The sequence below is a fragment of the Epargyreus clarus genome, unplaced genomic scaffold (assembly GCF_041222505.1).
Source record: "Epargyreus clarus isolate Ecla_fem2 unplaced genomic scaffold, WU_Ecla_fem_2.2 ptg000021l, whole genome shotgun sequence".
NCBI classification, from domain to species: domain Eukaryota; kingdom Metazoa; phylum Arthropoda; class Insecta; order Lepidoptera; family Hesperiidae; genus Epargyreus; species Epargyreus clarus.
In genome coordinates, this window is record NW_027332228.1 from 2,281,112 (window position 1) to 2,302,574 (window position 21,463).

The 21,463-nt window shown below is 34.7% G+C and overlaps 1 protein-coding gene across 8 annotated transcripts in view; it reads left to right on the forward strand.

The window, feature by feature from the left end:
• The window catches only part of aus (argus), a 115,695-nt gene that overhangs the window by 31,806 nt on the left and 62,426 nt on the right, over positions 1-21,463 (forward strand). The window lies entirely within an intron of this gene.

The window sequence follows — 21,463 nt, forward strand, 5'->3', positions numbered from 1 at the left end:
TGTTGAAGGGCTTCGCTTTATAATTTCTATAATATAACTTACTATCTTAATGCCAGCTATAGATACTATTGGTAGAAAAACATGTATTTATTATATAAATCATAGTATAGGGTTACGAGTACGGATTTTGATTGCAAGCCTGTTTATATCCATAGACTGGAGAAGACTAAAATATTTCAAAACGCTTTCAATCCGGATTGGTAATTTTTAAAGGTAGCCAAAAATAGTAACTACATTTATTGCGGCATTAGATCTACGGTCGTCTGGTTAGGGATTAGGTACAACACATGTGTTGGCAAACTAAATTATTGTTTTAGTTGACGATCCGCTCGGTGCAGTCACCCTAACAATCTCACAGACAGGGGTTCCAGGTTCGATCTCGATCGACATAAAAATCTACATTTCTGCTCTAAATCTGTTCGTTTGTGTTCTCATTCTATATGTGTAGAAAGCGCTTAATCTTTTAAAATTCACTGCAGTGGTGAAAATCGGGTTAACTGTTTTTATTTAGTTTAATTAAATTTTAATTACTTTCACGCAAACGTTATTATATAACCTAGTTATAAACAACATTGTATACGTTTTATCTGTTTGTGAATGTTTTGCCGTTAATTAAATATGCTGTATTTTAATTACGAATTTCACCACATTCCGAATGAGTGGAATGAACGAACTTGCCTACATTCGAATTTTGTGTTCACAGCAAAATGTTTTATATCACTGCTGATTTGGTGCAAAACGTACTGGTAAACATAGCTTATACATATGTCACCGATTGTATATAATTATCATTTGGATGGGTGACCCTTAGTGACTAAAATTTCGTCCTCGCTTCCGTGATAAGGACAGTGCCATGGGAGTGACGCCGGGTTATGTGGGATTTTCACCGCACTAAAAGCCCCCCCGGTTGCCGTCCACGCTTGGTGGATAACTCCGGGATCTCCAACGGAACACAACCGGAGTCCTCCTAACGCGATGCCCTTCTATCGGGCTCTACCCTGGGGAGAAGAAATTTACGCTCCTCTCACATCCCCTGGTAATTACAGCGGTATCCGACTACACATACCGCCGCCCTTCCCGCGGTTCCTTGCTGGACGATTCCCACTCTTGCCGCCCACAACCACGGAAGGCTCCTTTTAGTCGCTTCTTACAACAGACAGGAGATACCGTAGCCCTATTCTAGTCCCGGGACTACAGGGACAAGTTACCTTTAACCTAAAGTTTTTGGCACCACCTTTCCCGTAACGAAGTTCCCAACGATGTAGTAGCTAGTTGGCGCTCTAAAAGAATTCAGGGGAATTTATTTTGTTTATATATTTAATATTTATTAAATTTTATGTCGTGTTAAACCTATTTCCTGTACCGACGTACATATACGACGGACATACTGACAAGCGTTGTGACAAATTGATTGGGTTAATCGCGTTCAACAGTGACTAACGAATAGGCAATTGGCTCGTTTATTAAACAGATTACGATTTAAAAAAAAAAATATAATACATAACGCATTTTTAAACTGAAACTCACTCAAGATTCTGAGAAGAATAAGATATTTAGAAATAAAATGTTTTTACTATCGAGTTTTCTATTTTCTTTTTCAAGTGTGTTGTTTCTTTTCTTGATTTAAATATCTGGCATCCAGGTTTGCTATTTTTAAGTAATTCAAATTGTTCGTAATTTGAGGTATTTAAATAGAGTTGCTATTGGCTCTATTCCACGCACGTAAACGATGGATTATCAGCAACCGGCACTGCGACTAACAGATTGAGTTAATCGCGCTCAGAAGTGACTAACGAATAGGTAACATTGATAATTAAACGAATAAAGTTTATAAAGTAAATTGATAAAAAATAGTACAAATTTACGTAGTAACCTTTCTCTCAGTAGTATCTCAAAGATGAAATATGAACAATTATATAATTATAACATATGCATGATACAAATCATGAAGAATAAAACAACTTGTAGTGACTAATGTGTGTTTGAAAAGCTTTGAATTAATATTAAGATTAACTGAATTAATATTACAAATGACGAACGTAATCTGATTTTTAATACAAGCATACATCCACATTGTACCCATCCAGGACGGGTTTAATACGCAAGCACCGGATTGTCAGCGGCACGCCCGTGACAAATTGATTGGGTTAATCGCGCTCAAAAGTGACTAACGAACAGGCAACGCCGGCCGATAATTAAACGATGCCGTTTATACTTATGGGAAATGCTTATTGAGTGCGTTTATACCCATTTCTGTTGCTGCCAAATTACAGTAACAGATGCGTTGGATATGCTTGGGTTTTGAACGTTTGTGGTGCGAGGATAAGGATTTAATTACGAGTAAATGCGTATAGAGTTAAAGTGATCTTTTAGTGTTAGTAGATACATAGTATATAAAAATTAATGTTTGTCCGTTGTAGAATCGTAAACTATGCATTCGATCATGTGATGATCTTTATCAAAGTTATTGAAAGTGATTCGTTGCTACCCCTGGAAAGTAACTTGTAACGCCTTGGAAAATAATGTTTCCCTTACTACACCCTTAAAACCGGAATACAGCAGATCTTAAAATGTTGTTATTAGGTGCAAATAGGTTTGGGGATATAAATACCATTTCAATATTGTGAGAAATTACTACACATATAAACGAAATAACCTTTACATTGTCCCCTTGTCCAGCCACTTACGTCATTGTCTATCTGCAATTCTATTTTTGACCTCATATATAATGCTTATTATCAAGGCACCCAAAAGAATGTTTATGCGAGCCCTTTATAAATATGTATGGACTAAACAGGGTAGGGATTCGCCCTTGTAATCAGGCGAACACCTAAATTATAAGCTGTATACAAGAAGGTCACGTGTTCTAAGGACTTTTTTCATCAGCCCTAGTGACCCTTTCTTTATATATTGTGCGTCCGTATTCGTCGGTACAATTTTCTGTTTATGACGTAATACATTATTTTATGTAATTTTTGGGACTCAAACTTCACGTATTCCTTCACTGCTTAAGCAAGTGACAATTAACTTCTAATACGCACATCATTTTTGCCTAGGATTCCAACCGCAGACCCCCATTAAAAGACCGAATTGTAACCCGATTTTAACAACTAGATAATCACCACCTTTACGATTTTTTTATTATTTCTTTTTTATTATTTATTATAAAAAATCTTAAGTTTATTGGAAAATTATGCAACTATAGAAAGATTTTTAGTGCCAAAAAACTTTTTCTCTTAGCTTTTCGAGTGTATTCATATACACTCGAAAAGCTCTTTCCAAAGGAATATTCATATATTCCTTTGGAAAGAGCTGTCCCTTAAACGGCTTGCTTGGGTGGAAACGGCTTGATAACATATGAATTATCGTTTATATCAATAAATATTTGGTTAAAAGCTTTATTTATTTATAGCTAAACTTAGATATTGATGAAATAACCGTAGCAGATAATTCAGAAGACAATAATTCTATCACTGCCTCGCCATCTGTTCGCCATCGGGTATTCGCAGCTAACTTCTGACTTCTGACTTTACTTTGCGTTTTGTTTGGTCCAAGTTAAGAGGAGTAGCGAATTGACATAAGTTAAACGTATTTTACAATTTTCTTTCTTATTTTTCGTTAGTATTCAGATTATTTCTTACACATTAGTATTGTGTTCAGAATTCATAACTGAATCGAGATTTATATCGAATTATTATTTTAAATAATTTAATAACTTGTGTGTGTATGTCAATAAAGTTACAATAAATAATTGTATTGCTAATATCGCTGTTATATTTATATAATGAAACTACTTTAATTATGTACTTATTCAAACTATATACAAATAAATGGATTTTAATTTTTTTTTAATTTGACAATTCATCGATTCGTAAGAAACCACGTGGGGAAGCTCATAAACCTTAGGTAAACATTTTCTCTGTTTATACAAAAAAGTTATTGTTAACTTGAAATATAACAGTTATTCCGCTTCATCAGAAAAACATTTATCTGGTTATAACATAAAAAAAATATGTTTCGCTTGGAAATATAAAAGTAATTCCGCTTTTCATCTTATAACTTACGGCGGCCTCAATCCGGTACAATCGGAACTCGGTCCCGGGATCGATCTCACCCGCCAGCTTATTCGGAACCCTTACTTTTTCATCTCGCGAGGATTAACTCAACTTTCGCGGACCGCAGTCGCTTCTTATTAGCTCGCCTTTGTTTCAATACGTTGGTAATATTTGTTCTTTGTTCTATGTAAGTTATGTTCTTAGAACACAGCTATATCTTGTTTTATGTATCATCTTTTTCGCTTAACTACCTGTTGAATGAATTGCATTAAATCAAATAAATTTTCTTTATTTATTACTCACATATGTATTAACTGCAAGAAATTTATTCAAACTCATTTACTAAAAGTTGATTCACATAGATCACTTTTATAATGTTAACACGGAACACTGCTTCGGAAACCATTTCGCTATGGAGAAAAAGCGGAGTAAGAAACTCCATACGTGTCCATGCTATGCTCATTTCTCATACTCATATTAACTAAAAGTGCAATAATATTTCCTATAACTCGTAATACCACAACTTAACATTACATTAAGAAAATATTATTCTTCTACTTCTATATTTTACTTTGTTTCTACTATTTTCAATGATGTATTTTATTAGCATTTTCGTTGTTCTGTAGTTGTAGGTACCTCTGGTGTTATTTCCACTCTTCCCTTTTTTAATTTATTTCCTTCATTTCTATTTATTAGTGGTTACTTGATTTATGTTCATTAAAAAGACTTATGCAAAACTTATTTCCATACTTTAATATGTATGTGCAAACCGTCTTTTTCATTTCGCAAGGATTAACTCAAGTTTCGCGGTCAGCCCCACCGCCTCCCTTATTAGCCAGTCTTCAACGTACGTAATATATTGTTTAAAAGATTTGTCCCTTGAAATTAATTTGTCTTTTGGAAATATTATAGTATGTGTATTGTATAGTTATTATTAAGTATGGAAGAACACTTAGTGTGTGTAGACTGTGGCGGAATCACCAAAATCAAAATCAAATTCAAAATCAAAAATGTTTTAAATAAATTAGACCCTTTACATAATTATTTTTGAAGATCAACAGAACATAATCTACCACCAAAGATGTTACGCTATGGAGAAGAAACTGCCTCATAAACGTCATAAAAGCGGCACTAAAAGACATTTCCGCTTTATAACAATATAATCGCTGATAAGCTCTAGTTTCAAGGGTTAAATAAAGTAAAGACGCAGGCGTTCCAACTTAGTTTCGTTAGCTCTCACAAAGCCAAATTAGAAGAAATGGAATTCTACCTAAAGTCACTCACATACGCATTCCCAAGGATGATGATACAGTTAAAACCCCAACAAACGTGTCCACCCTTACCATACTTCAAACCAGAACACAGTAACGCTCTCCATTGGTGTCTTAAGTCTGCAATGGCCACACATGAGGGTGACACAATCGATATGAAGGGTACAACCCTTTAAACTTAGGTTATCTCACTAGAAAGATAGAGATAGTTTTAGTAATGATACCACTAACATTAACGTAGTCTCATATCAGTTCAATCACCCGTTATCTACTATCAGAATAGGGTATCCATGAAAACTGGGGCCGAGTATGAAGTGCGTTCGCATTACACCCGTACGAATCAATAATGGAAACGAATTTATTTGACGTTTCTGTGCTTTTAAAGTCATAATAATATGTCTATAAGTAAAGATCATTTTATCTTTATTTACAGACATATATAATTCCGTTTTTAATAATATGTTGTATCTTTCTGATCCGTGTTATTACTATAAGCTGTATTATATTCATTAAAGAAAATTAAAATACTTCATATCGACTACACATGTCTAATTTTTTTTGGAGTCAAAGTTATCATGCGTTAAATTTAAATGTTCGAAACATCGTCACACCTACTCCTGACAGCAACAGCACTACTGTATTATGAAGTATATGAAGGGTATGACAAGGACGACATACATATCTGAAGCGTTCCAAATTAGTCCTCAGGAGTAACAACGCATCTGTCAACGATCTCATAAAGAACTTTAATCTTATATATTGGGTTCATTAAACATGTCCAATGTCCATGCCGCAATAGCCACTTGCCGTCATATAGATTGCGTGCTTGATCAATTCAAACTTCATTCGTGTTATATTCGTGTCGTACTCCACACCTATTCGTGCCTAATAACAGCAGTGTTAGCTGTTGTGTTCCGTTTTGAAGGGTGTGGTAAGGGACTTTTCCGAGGCGTTCCAGCTTAGTCCTCAGGAGCAGCGGCGCATCTGTGACCGACCTCAGGTAGGAATATTTAATCCTATCCGGGGTTGATTACTTTCATGGGCGGCAGTAGCCACTTACCATCAAGTGGACGGCATGTTCGTCTGCTACTCCTATATTATAAACAAAAATAAAAAAAATCGTGTCGTATCAAACAATGGAAACGTGAAGCCAAGCATATCGCTCTAGTCAAATGTTTTCCAACACTCACCGTAGATTGTTATTCCATGGAATTACAACTAAGTGTTATATGGTGTTCGTAGAATTTAATTGACTTTCACGACGTTGTTTTGATCACGCTATTTTCATGAAATTGGTATAGATTATATTACAGCTTGATTTTCTTTTAAAATTACCTTCACTTTGGAACTTTTACTCATAATTTGAAATTTATGACAAAGACAATATGTAAAAAATATTGAAATCAATAAAATTACGTTCCTATCCAAGTTAAAGTTTGTTACATATTGCAGAAAATACTCATCATGAGAGAGAATATTTTGTCAATAAGGAACTTTAACCAAGTATTCAGCCTTGTAAGCCAACATCTTTTTTACAAAAGTACATTGTACAAATCCTTTTCAATTAGGCTATCCATCTGTTATATTAGTTTTTTGCCAAAAGTAAATAAAGTAAACAATAACATCAATCAACATTACTGCTAACGAAGCTTAAGTCGCAGTAAGCCGAGCGTCAAACTGTATTGAAGGCGTCTCGTCCTAGATACCTTTTTATAAGACCTTTAGACTAAGCGTTCATCCTTTAGGACCCGGTCTAATAAATTAGAAGGCTGACCCTATTTTTGTGGTAAACAAAATTAATCTCTCACATTTATCCGCTATAACAAAGGGTTCATCAAACAAAACTATAATAGATTAGCCTAAATGCTGTGTTACTTTAAATTTGTTACTTGCATAGCATCTTTGATAAGTAAAATAGAAAGATACATCACAGCCTCGAAATTGAACGAAACCAAAAAGGATTCATAATTGTATTAGTTATTGTTTTGAATTCTTGAGAAATAAGAAACATTTTAGAGAAAATTTACGTATAAATAACTAACACTAATTAAAAGTAATTTATCTAATAAGAAAATATTTCTAACATTTTAGGAACATTTTAGAACGGAGACGTGGCGACGCCTTAAGTACACAATTTCAATTCTCAAAACTAGTTACACTTTCTCGTTAAGAGTGATCAATCTATGTATTTTACTCATCTAAGCATAGCATAAACTATTTTTTATTTTTTTCCAGTAACGAATGAGGCAAATTAACGTTAATCATTACTGCTAACGTTAATTTGCCACTGCTAACGAACAAACGAACGAGCTTTAAGGCGCAGTAAGCCAAACATCAAAATATAATGAATGCTGTGCTATTTACCTTTTTATAAGGCCTTGGAGGTCTTGGGGCTAGATTTAGCTGATCCAATAATTAACTCATTACAATATTATAACAATATATTTTCACTGAAACGCACACACATAATTTTGGCCGAAATCCAACTTACCAAAAAACCGTAAATGGAAGTGTATTTAAGAATAACGTTTCATTTTGACTACTCATGGGATATTTAACAGTATACCGAGAATATGTGATGCATCGGTAACCCTACTAGTCTTAAAAATTCTGAGTCATTCGACGTCTAAATTCATAATCTATATACCCATTTACTACTTCCAACCCTTAGAAATATAAAGAGTACAAAAAATATTTCGTTTTACATTATTTTTGTGGAGAAAAACAATAAGCCAAGGCAACAGTAACGTCAATCAACATTAGTGCTAACGAAGGTTAAGGCGCTATAAGCCGGCCGTCAAAGAATATTGAAGGCAACATTGCCTATAAAAATATATAAATAGAACACAATTTAATTAAGATTAAGGTATCTTTAACGTTACACATAAGTTAGTAGTTTTAAGGTCTACATATTTTTAACAATAAACTTATGTTGTCGAAGGTTTTTAACGTTGTAAAACATCAAATAAAATTTAGAGGAAAGTAGCATTTGTATAGCTCTTAAGTACTTACTTATTAAGTAGTGATAGCATAATGGTTAAAAGTCGGCTTCACAATGGGGAGTTCCTAGATCGAATCCCAGGCATGCACGTTGATATTTAAAAGTTATGTTTGTCTTAGTAATTAAATAACACTTGCTATAAAGGTAAAATAACACGTCGCGAGGAAACCTACGTATTTGAGGGTTCATCAAAAAGCTCTCATATGAAGTTTAGTGATTCGCAATTGGCCAGCACAGTGGACTATGGCTTATACCTCTTGCTATCTCCCTAAGAGAACCACGTGGGACCCCATCCGTATAACAGTCATGGGTTGACGAAGACAATGCTTTAAATAATCAAAGAAGTAATATAAATCGTCAAAAAATATTGAGCTATATTTATTGCCTACGCTGGCGACATTGCCACATATTTTTAATTGTGGATAGTTGAATGCTAATCAGCATTACGGCCAAGGTTTAGACGTCGTAAGCCGTCGAGAATATAAAAATATTAGGGGCAAGGAGGCCTGCTAATAGATTTTTATGAAATCTAGATTTCAGTCGCGCCTTTTTGTACGACCTCATAAGATATGCTGCTCACGAAACTGAATTTGTTTTTTGACCTTAAATTAAATAACTGCGGTAGAATTATTTTTAGCAACTCAAATTGAAAATTATTTACAAGTTCTTTTTAGCTTTTTGATGTTCTCAAGGTCTATTTAATATTTCTAAGAAATGTTTTTGGAATTTTCAAGTAATTTAATAAAAATATGAATGAAATACTTAACTAATGTCTTTTCGTTATGAGACACGGGTTTTCTCACAGCTAGGTAATGTGATAGTAATCTACATTGATAAATTGCAGATTTGCAGAACTCTAGCTTAAATATGTAGAGATGTGATGATCAGTCGAGGTAATTTGAATTGGTCATGCAAAACGTGTTTTTGCTTACTGCTACTTAACTTACGACTGTAATATTTTCTTTCTTAGTTCGTATGTATGTTCATATAAGAACAGACGTTTTACTGAAAACTGTATAATGTCAATAAACATAAAAATCCAGTTATTTTTTTTAATTCTAGGAATGATTTCAAAAGTTTTCCTGAAACCAATTTGGTTATTTAGGATTTTATAAAAGTTTTAATCTAAGTTTTATTTATAGATTAGTCAAATAAATGTGTACAAATAACTATATTTTAGCTTTTTCCATTCCGAATTAGATGAAGATGATAAAATGAGTTTGAATGCGACAAAAGATGGATTTAGTACGAACCTACGGCTTAAGCCGACGATAGGGTCTAAATTAGACTCTGAGCTCGGTCTAATAAACCGCTTATGAGCTGACCCACTTAGTATCTTGAGAAATTGATTCGTAACCCAGAGTATCGGCTTTCAAATTTACGCAAAACTTTATACAATTTGGAGATAAATGTATCCTGTACCTGTACCGTTTCTTAAAGGAAGTTTACGTAGCTTATGTAGTATTTTGTTTATGATATTTATTTAGCTTACATAGTATTTTGTTTATTAGTATAAAATTGTACTTATAAATTCTAAATTGCCATACTCCTAATGATGTTACCTACTGCATCGTACGAAATTTTTAAGCTAATTGTGCATTTCGGAATAAAACAATATTTTTTTAGAAAAAAAACATTAATTCTTGTCAACCATTTTGTTAAGAACATTTTTTTGTTTTTAGTTTGATAATAAGGTGATATTTGTTTTTTTTTTTTTAAGTATTATTTACTTTTTACTATATTTAGTTTGTAAATAAGCTTTATCGCGGAAGTTAATTAAAAATATTTAACCTTTTACATACAACAAATAGATTCAATCATTTCAAATACTAGTAGGTACTATTACCCACATACCTCGAACAGGGTACGAGGAGTTAATAAATTGCATAGTCTGTAGCAAAGATAATTGGAGGATAGAACTAAGCAAATTACAGAGAGAAGCCTTGCTGGCACGGAGAACACCGGGTTCCGTACCCGTGAGTAAATACAGAACTCATTACACTGCTACGTGGAACTTACTTGAAAGCAGTGAATAGTAAGTGTTAATTGTAATTGCAATTCAAATTCGTCATCATCAATTGGTTCTTATTTTTTTTCGAGATCGTCATCAACCCATTACTGTCCCACTGCTGGTCACGGGTCTCCTCTCAGAATGAAAAGGATCAGACCATAGTCCACCGCGCTGGCCAAGTGATCCAGGTTTCCTCACGATGTTTTCCTTTACAGTTTTAAGCATGTGATAATTCATTTCAAATACGCACATATCTTTGAAAAATCAGAGGTGCCTGGAATTTTAACATCAAACCCCTCGTTCGAGAGGCCGAGTTTCTTAACCATTAGGCTATCACTGCTTTTATGAGATAAAATAGCCAGATAGGTTAAAATCTAGACACCCGGTAACTAAGTTCTCAAAAAAAAATCGACGAGTCAGCACCGTGTTTTATTTTAACTAATTACTTCAATTTTGCTGCAGGTGCGTCGCATTCCCTAAGAACTAAGTTGGAATGTCTCTTTTTAGTGTTTTTCCAATACATTTGTTGAGAAATTATTGTGGCAATGATAATTACCTCTGTAATCAAACTCTACCACCATTTAATATTAAAGATGTTACAATTTAAAAAGTGTCGATGAAACAGGTCTCTAACAGATTACCTTAATTTTTGACGATTTTTTTACTAAGTGAATAACTGAATCAAAGAAAATCTGATTTATTTTCTCATAATCTAAGAACAAAGTTAAAGCCGCTACGGTAAAAACACTAAGAATCGTATCCAGGCATACAGCAAAATGCACAATGCTATCATTGCACCAATCGATCGCTAAGTTCCTACGTCTAATTGCAGAACTATTAGCCCGTAATTGGTAGATTTAGTTTAACACTGTAAGCCGTAATTATTAGTTGTTCCCACTTGTTCCACGAACATGACGTCATTATAGCGATGAACAAAGATGTATAGTTAGACTTCTTTTTTCTGTTTCCACGTTAAATTGTTCTTTACTTTATCTAAATTTTTATACAGCAATTAACCTATTAATAGAGTTTAGTTCTAAACAGTCCGTATTACAAACGCTACAAAATGCAAAAGCAAAAGCAAAATGCCTTTCATCAGCAAATCATTTTACATTTCGTTCGTAAATTTTGTAATAGGAGCGTTTTCCCACTGCTAGAAGAAATGTCTTAGACCCAATAGTAGAGAGGGTGTTATAATATAAAATTTATACAAGCATGCAGTTCACCTGATGGTAAGACCACTGCCGCTCACAGATATCAACATTGGATAGCATTGGACTCTTATCTAAGGTCAAACCCTACCCTTAGTCAAATTTTAGGGCCAAGTCTCACACATCCCTCACACGCCAAATTAGAACAGCAGCGCTCAACGCTCTTGTTATAACACAGAAATAAGAGTGGCGGTGGTGTCTCCAGACTCGAACCACACAATTTTCTAATACCTTATTAGACCTTATACCATAGGTACTCCACTTTAATTCCATAACAACTTAAACTCTCCATAAATCCATTAAAAATATTAAAAATGCTTAGAACTGAAAAAAAAACATAAATAAAACCTTTCAAGAAAGAAATTATAAATTTAACTTTTAAAATGTTGTTGTCATTCGATTAATAACGTGCACATGCTAAAACTTAAATTGAAGTAACATTTTTCAAGTTATTACGAAGCTTGAACCGCTCAAGTAAATAATTAAGTCATGCTTAGATCAGAAAGTTAAGCACGCTACGATGTTACGTTAGGTACTAAAGGTGCACTTTATTTTTATATTACTTGATTTTATGTTCATATTTACTTAACAAATATTTTTATGTGACCGATATGACGACCCACGTGGCGGAGCGGTTACCACACTGGTCTGACGCGCAGAGGGTCCCGGGTTCGATTCCCGGCCAGACAGATATCTAAATGATGAATTTAGATTTCTGTTTCTGGGTCTGGGTGTTTGCATATTCGTCTTTGTGTGTGTGCATGGCACCCACGACACAGGGAATCCTAGTGTGGGGCTGTGAGTGTAGAAAGTGTTTATTTTTATTATTTGTTTATTTATTATGTATGTGTATACATATACGTATTTAAGTATGTATGTCTCAGTCTTTTCTTATAAAACAGTGTTAAGCTCTGCCACTTTTTTTAATACTTTGCGGTTCACCTTGTGGTAAGGGGCTACTTCGGCCCATGGAGATCTAAGATCATCCCCAAATAATATTAGATTCCTACTTAATTTCGGTCACAGGTGCATTGTTATCATATATAAGTCTCCCTTGCACATTGCCACCGTACACACACGGCTCACCGCTAAACAATTACCGCGTTTCGTTAATTATTCAAACAAATACTAATTTCAATCCATAAAAATATTTCATCGTATAACATGTAAATATCAGTAAAACATGCTTTAACGACCCTAATTTGACATCAATTATATCTTTATATCCCTACATATTTTTGACCTTGGCCCTTAGTCCTAGAGCAGTAAGGTCGTGAATATCATAACAGCAATAATCACCAGAAGACAGCCCTAATAGTGTTAGACAGACGTTCAAGTTAAACTTTTACCCAATTCGGTACCCAATAAAGATCAAAATAGTGTAGTAACAATTCTTCCTCATTAGCGGACACCACTGCTGATCAAAAAGATTACGCATGACATGTGTATAAGGTGCTTTATGATTATGAGTAATACTTGCATGTGTGAGACACATTATTTTATATTTTTATAAATTTGATGTGACGAACGAATGTGGTGTGATGGTAAGTCGTAATCGGCGCCCGTCTGCATAATATGTTACTAATTAGCAGTGTTAGCGCTGCTGTGTTCCGCTTTAAAGGGTGTGGTAAGCTGAGTTGGCGCCCTTGTTCAATCACAGATAAGATTGGATTCATACCCGAGGTTGGAGATAGATGCGTTCCTACTTCTGAGGACTAAGTTGCCACAATCTTCTAACAAGAACACAGCGGCACTATACTGTGTTCCATTTTGAAGGGTGTGGTAAGGGAGACATACTTTTTCGAGGCGTTCCAGCTTAGTCCTCAGGGGTAGCGGCGCATCTGTAGCCGACCTCCAGGAGGAATATATAATCCTATCTGGGGTTGATTACAGATGTCCATGGGCCGCAGTAGCCACTTACCATCAGGCCCACCTGATGCCCGTCCACTGCATGCTCGTCTGCTACTCCTATATTACAAAAAACATAAAATCTCATACTAAGGGTACAGAACAGATTTTCTCGAAACAATCCATTAAACAACATACAACGTTCCAAAAATTGAAAGGTGCGCGAAACAAGGATTTAGCTACGACAAAAATTGTTTAACACCTAAACGGGCACGTAATACCCGTATTTAAGGGTACTAGCAATAAATTTGTGAGTGTAATTTAGTATTATCGTCAGCAGCTGTAATGGTGGGATCGTGATAGAATGGCTCCTCGCGACGTGATCACTGTCGACGCAAACATTGCGTTACTACGGGGATATAACACGGGATCTGTACACATTTTGTATGTACACGTTATGCCGGTACACATTATGTTGGTACACGTTTAAATGTGTACACCTTTGTACGGTTCAATTGAGTTAATCAAGAATCTAGGTGGAATTCGCTTACTCCAAGTCGATTTAGTATTGATATCATATTTTTGAATTCTTTAATTTAGCCTTATTGTGAACGAAAACATTGCCGTTCGATGTAAAAGAATCGAATTTGTACACGTTTACATGCACGTGTATATAAGTACACATTTGTACTGGTGCAAGTCAGGCCAAGGCATTTGGCACATACTGTTACATCGTTCATATCATTTAAAAAATACTCATTTATACACGTACACATTTTCTTGGGTACACATTTATACGTGTACATATTAATAAAGTGTGGTCTTATATATAATGTCCTGTTCTATTTTCATTCGGTGACAGATGTCCATCAGCTTTAGTAACTACAAAAAAAAACACATCTCTATAGCCATAAAAACACAAAATAAAAAACAAAAACGTTCACCACTCAAGCGCAAATTCTCACGACGTTCATCCATAGAACCTCCAAATGCACTCAAAAAGGAAGCCTCTTGAGCACAAAAGCCTCACAGGCAAACTTATCACACGTAAACCCGAAACCCCAAACAACCATTGAATACAACTCTTAAAGGATCTCTTTAAATTAATGTCCATACAAATATCGCTCATGCAACGAAACTCGGAATTAAATTAAATAAATGTACGAAAATCTTCCATTTTACAACGCTTCCTGTAATTTTAATACAACCCGCGTTCCGGTTGTTTTAGGGTTGGCAACATTTTTTGGATCATGGAAGTAATTTTATATTAATTAATTTTATATTAATTAATTTCGCATACAATGGAATTAAAAAAATATTTAATTCCATTGTATGCGAAAACATGAAAAAAAGATGTAAATATTATGGTGGTCTTACTACAGGAATTATAAATTATTCAATACAAAAAAAAATATTTATAAAACTCTTTAAAGTATTAGTAATGCTAATATTGATTTGCACTTTGCTGAATCCATCACTTTATAATTCTTCTCTGTAATCTTAATTTCATTTAAATTAAATAAAACACATTACTAAGTGTTTAACGAAATTTATAAATCCTATTTTTACGTGCTATATATCTGTACAAAGCCCAAAATATAGTATGTACAGTGGTAATGTACAATATTATAATACTAGTGACAACACCCTACGTTGTACAGAGAACAAGAGACGTTTTATAATTTTTACGTGCGTCCGTATAATGTCTTTTTGTGATTGAAATAAAATTTTGTATCTGCAACTCCCAAATTGAGTTTGAAATTTACTTCTAGAATGTAAATAAATGTGACATTTTGATTACTTAGTCTCTTCTTGTATTTCTTTATTTCTGGTCTATATTGACCTGGATTTAATCCTAAATGGTATTCTTTCAATAATATTTTAGTACCCAATGAGCAGTCCTTATCGTGAATGAGCAGTCCTCCTAATCTCTATACAGACTTTAATTCTAACACACACCTATTTCTGCCTAAAAACAGCAGTGTTAAGCAATGCCGTGTTGACAGGTGTGGTAAGGGAGACATACTCATCCGAGGCCTACTATCTTTGTCCTGAGGAGTAACAACGCGTCTGTGGTCAACCTCAGACTCCAATCTTATCTGAGGTTAATTACAGATCCATGGGCGGCAGTGACCACTTACCATCAGGTAGACTACATATTCGTTTGCTACTGCCATTATAAACCAAATCCTTTCCTTTACACCTTATCCTTACCTTACTCAGTGTTACTTCCGTGTTCCGCACGTTTTTTGGCACACAAGACGTTCCAGTACGTATCTTTGTCGCAATACCCATAAAAGTTGTAGCGAGGCCCGCAATCTGGGTCAGACGTGTGATTTGCAATAAGTTTCAGCGGCTTTGTACCGGTAGCACCAGTTGAGAGAAATACTTTGTTGAAGCTACACTCGGAGGACGCTTAGCTTAGTCAACGTTTTAGTAATTGGATTGAGTGATATAACTTGTATACGTCTGGGAGTATAAATTAAGTCTAATTTATTATCTACAGCATTCTGGGGACTCTACCGGCAGGCAGTGATTTGGACTCATTGTTTTATATTTATTTTTTTATATTTCCTTAACTTTTAATATTTATTTTTTGTTTAAATTAAATTTATTGTTGTAAATTTAATTTACGATATTTATAGTTTGTAAATAGATAGATAGATTATATATAATTATTTTACTTAATTCATTAAATTTATTTTATGTATTGAACGAACGTGCTTGCTTATATGTATATGAAAGGTGGAAACAGACCTTCAGCAAGTGTGACGCCGCAAGAAGAAGAAAGCTTTTGTATTGTTTAGTGGTCATTGCCGTCCATGCACATAATAATTAGTCATATATCAATTGAACTTTTGACAGGATTATTTATTATAGTAGCTACATATTGATAAACACTGAACGCGCGCTAAACGTAAGGCAGAATATGTGATCATGTGGCAAAATATTTTTGCCAAAAACAAATGCTTCGCACATGATAGCGTTTGATGAGATAGTTGCGATGTCCACACGTGGGGAAACATTTTACGATAATTTTAATTCGAGTTTCAGGATTTTTTTGTAATAAATAGTACTAATATAACTTTCCTAAATTAAAAAAAAAAAATATTAATTTAGGAAAATGTTATAGTAAGCATGAATTATGATCAGATACAATAATTTTTCATTTAATGTCATTTATAATAAGTAGTTTATAATTTATAATAAGCCATTTATAATTGTCATTTATAGTTCATAATAAGTAGTTTTCATTTAATGTTATTTTATAATAAAGACATCGAAGTATTTATCTCAGATATCAGACATATATTTGTATCGTAACAAAGATATATTTTACAATAAAGTATTAAACGGTAGAACGGTACGTATTAATTACAAACACTGAAAGGACATGAAAACGATATTCAGTACGATCGAAGGCGATCCTCTTTTGAGAAATATAAATAGCCTTAAACTCCCCTTTCCGCCCGCCCTCCATCAATCGAACCCAAACAATACCTGATAAAAGCAGTCATATCAAAGCCTTGGCTTCGTCCCGGTACAAGGCATAAGCGACAGCGGACGCTCAGTAATTTAATTTATTCCCGCTCGTGTAAAATTTAACACAAAAGCATGTAATATTTTAGCTATAATATAAAACTTAATTATAAAGAGTACGCTAGAATGCATGGTGTCATGAACATAATCACACACAGACAAGTGTATTAACACTTAGACAGAAAAAAAATACTTCTATATTTCTTTAATGACCATCATAATGTTAACTTTTATAGTAATTTACAAATGTTCAATAGCTTTGCTTCGCTTCGCAATAGCTTTGTTCAATTGCTTTTCACTTGCAGATTTCTTTTATTATTTTTAGGCTTTAATAAATATAATAGAAAGATCCTTCAACGCCTTGAAATTGGATGAAGCCACACAACGCTGATTTGTCAGTTTTTTTTTCATGACAAATAAACATTTTTTTAGAGAAAATGTACGTATAAGTAACGATACTCCATAATTTACCTAATAAATAAATAAGTATTACAAACATTTTAGGTACATTTTAGCACGGAGACGTGGCAAAACTTTATCCACGCAACAATTTTAATTCTCGAAACTGGTTACAATTTCTTGTTAGAAGTGATCTATCTATGTGTTTTACATCATAATATGTCTAGATTCATTGGAACTGCATGTAACGTAATGTAAAATATCTTGTACACTGTATCTTAATTTCATTTGATTTCTCGCAAGCATAAACGCTCACCGCTTATACTTCAAACCCCGCCCCGCTCGCGATTGACATGCCGACAGCCGCTTTGGCTGTCATTTCGCATTTTTGCGTATGTCATCGTTACGGCGGCGAAAAGGGGTGATATTGAACAAATAAGACCGTACCTTAATGTTTGCGCAAACAATGGCGGTGAGTGCGTTATTGAGAGGAAATTTTGTACTGGATTGACATTCGTATAATACAGATTTCAGGTTTGAGTCCCGGTAATAGCAAACGTGTGACTGACGAATATTTTGGTGTAAAGGTTTTGCTTTTGTGTGTAATAATACTATTACTGATCTATTGTTTTTCTGTTTCAGGTAAGCTGCTATACTGTATACGACATTATACTACTAATTCTGGTACGAATTTTCCATACAATAAATTTACCTAATATAGAGCTAAAAATCGTTTTTGTATGTTTGAACGCGGTAATCTCTGAAAGTCATAATTAGTTTTACGGACACCGTATTATGAAAGGATATAAAAGAGAAACCGTTTTCTCTACAACATGCAACAGTGTGTAATACCGTTGTCGACTGTCGGCAGCAGTTGCCGACTACAGTTTCTGGCATGGACTGTCACTCATGTTCACTCCCTCATTTATTTATCGTTTTTCTCTACATCTAAATGTGAAGGTAACGGAATAATCCACAATGAAATCATGAGCCATACCTATTTCTATCTTATAAGTATTCCTATATATAAGAAAACCTATTACTACGTTATAAAATATTCCATTAAGATATTCCTTATGAGCAGTGGTAGCTTAGTCCGAGTTTCAAACCCCTCTGATGCTTCCAAAGTTATGCCCGTATTAGAAATTAATTATCACTTGCTTAAACGGTGAAGAACAACATCGTGAGGAAACCTGCATACCTGAGAAATCGAATAAAACGTATATGAAGTCTACCAATCCGCACTTGGCCAGCGCGGTGGACTATGGCCTAATCCTTCTCATGCTGAGAGGAGACCCGTGCCCAGCAGTGGGACAGTAATTTCATAGAACCGTCGCTGTCGGTCGTATATTCCTTCCCTCTTTTATTTATCGACTTGCTCTACATCAAAAAGTGAAGGTGAAAGGTGAAGGTAACGGAATAGTCCACTATGAGATCATGGGATATACTTATTTTTGCTTATCAAATATTCCTTTATAATTTTGATAGGCACTTGTTATGTCTGCGGCTTTGTCCGTATAAATTTATGTAACAAGAACATTAGTCTCGTTATAATTGCATCTGTAACAGGACATTAGCGTGTACCGGCTGACTTTACATATGAGGCGACTGAGTCCTAAGGAATGGCATCACATATATGCCTTGCCTCAGTTAGAACCAGTGTTCTACATGGATTTGGTTTCAAATATCCGTTGGCGGCAGTGACCACTTACTATCATATGGACTGCATGCTCCATGCTACTTCTATCCGACCCGCGTGGCGGAGCGTACACCATACCGGTCTGACGCGCAAAGGGTCCCGGGTTCGATCCCCGGCCAGACAGATATCTAAATGATGAATTTAGATTTCTGTTTCTGGGTCTGGGTGTTTGTGTATTTGTCTATGTGTGTATCTATGGCACCCACGACACAAGGAATCCTAGTGTGGGGCTGTGAGTGTAGAAAGCGTTTCATTTATTTATTTTATTATTTATTTATCTTTAAAGGAAAACCGTCTTTCCTTATGGGACTAGTATGGCTGACTATCTACTATAGTAAGCCAAAGATGACTATAGGCTTTTAAGGCTATAAAACAGTCTACAATAGACCCTACGACCTCAGATCTAACTAATAAAGACCGGGCATTTACATAAAACTTCATTTTATAAAGCAAAGTGAATAGAATCTGGGTTTAAAGAATCTGCTTTCAAATTAAAATTAAACTGCCGGCATTAGGGTCCGAAAACCGTTAGTCTTAATTTGAGTTGCCCCATGAATAAGGGTAATTACACACTGTGCGATGACGATGGTTTCGAAATATTGTATTCTACCTCATTTCGTCAGAACTAATAGGTACTTAATATTGACTGACTATAGGTAAGCAGTGTCAGCCTTGGTTGAAACCCAGCCTCTCAATCGGGGGGTTCAAGTTACAGACCCCTGATTTCACTTTATATAATGGTGACGGAAAACATATAGAAACCTTCATGTTTGAGAGTTCTTTTAAAAAAATCTCAAAGATGGGTGAAGCTTACCATTTCGCATGGCCAGCGTGGTGGACTGTAGACTAAACCCGTCTTACTCTGAAAAGAGATCTATGCCTAGAAGTGAGATTGTAATGGGTTGACGACTATATTATATGTAAAAAGGAGAGTTTTAGAGTAGAAGCTTAGGACTGGATACAGAATTGTGAAGTCTATTAAAGGAATTTAAAAGCTTACTCCACCACTGATGCTGTGAAATTACCCAAAAGATTATTAGAGAATAGTTATATTGCAGAAATAGCTTTCGACAAAACCAACTATTGCAGAAATAGTTTTAGACAAAACCTGCTATTCGGAAAATAATTGACAAAACGTATTGCGAAGCTTTGTCGGAACCTGCTATTCCGAAAATAGTTGCTTGTCGCTCAAAACGCAACAAAGGTCCCCACCGCCTAGTTATCCGACAATCAATATCCTGGATTTGAAACGCGTCGTACAAATTAAAGCGCAGCATTGTACTCAATAAACCTTCAAAGCGGTGGAACATTCGCCTAAAATCGAAATGCACAGTCAGCGCCCAGTGATTGACGAGCGGCCGCGGTAAGCAAATACTACGCTTTGCCTTTATACTCGTAGCTCACGACGCGCGGCTTTACGATTTGTCGTCGGTAAATATTGAATATAATTAGATAAAGAAATGGTTCAAGTTGCAAGATTAGAATATTAAACGGATGGTTATCGCTATAACTTATTGGAGTGAAAGCTAATATAGTGAACCATACGAATATGCAAACGGAACTTCGGATTTTTGTAAACACGAAAAGAGATCAGCAATATTTGAAAACAATACACATATTTAAACTGCTGTATTAGGATTTTTTGTACCAATTTCGGCAGGCATCCTTTGTATCTTCTTTACCTAATATTGCACCAAACAATTATGAATATCAGTATTCATCATTCACATCCATTTAATTCTGTAGCGAGGTTGATGCGCCAAATTTATTCTCGAACATAATGAAACCACGGCCTGAATTTAATGCTTGTTACGCACTTATTCTTCACTACATAAAATGTCGGATCGGAACCACATCGTGAGGTCTAAAGGCCTCACACCGCACGAGAGTTATTAAATTTGCACGCGCGCCACTAATTATCGGCATCGCAGACTTCAGGACCAATTTATCAACGGACGGACGGACGGAACAAAACGCCTCTTTCTACATATCACTTTTGTGTTTGGGTCTATTGAACGGAGCTACCGTTGTTTATTTTATTGTTTGCATCTACTTTGGTATTTATATATGTTAAGGAAATTATACCTACGAGTAGGTATATCATTTTGACATACATATTTAGAGAAATCGTGTAAAATACTCGTACATTTTAGGTACATATTACATTGATTAATCTTTTTTTTTATTTTAGATCATAGTGTTTGTTTGTATCTATGGGAACAATAACGTGTATTATTTATTACTGTTATGTGTTACCTTGTGTGGTAGTTTTATTCCATTCTAACGTTTATTATGATTTGAATGGCAAAACGTTTGTTATAGTCATTAAATAGTGACGATTTTATTGATATTAAATAGAACTTACAAAGTATTTGAAATGTATACTTCGAAATATAAACTTCTCATATGCGTTTGAATATCAGAGTAT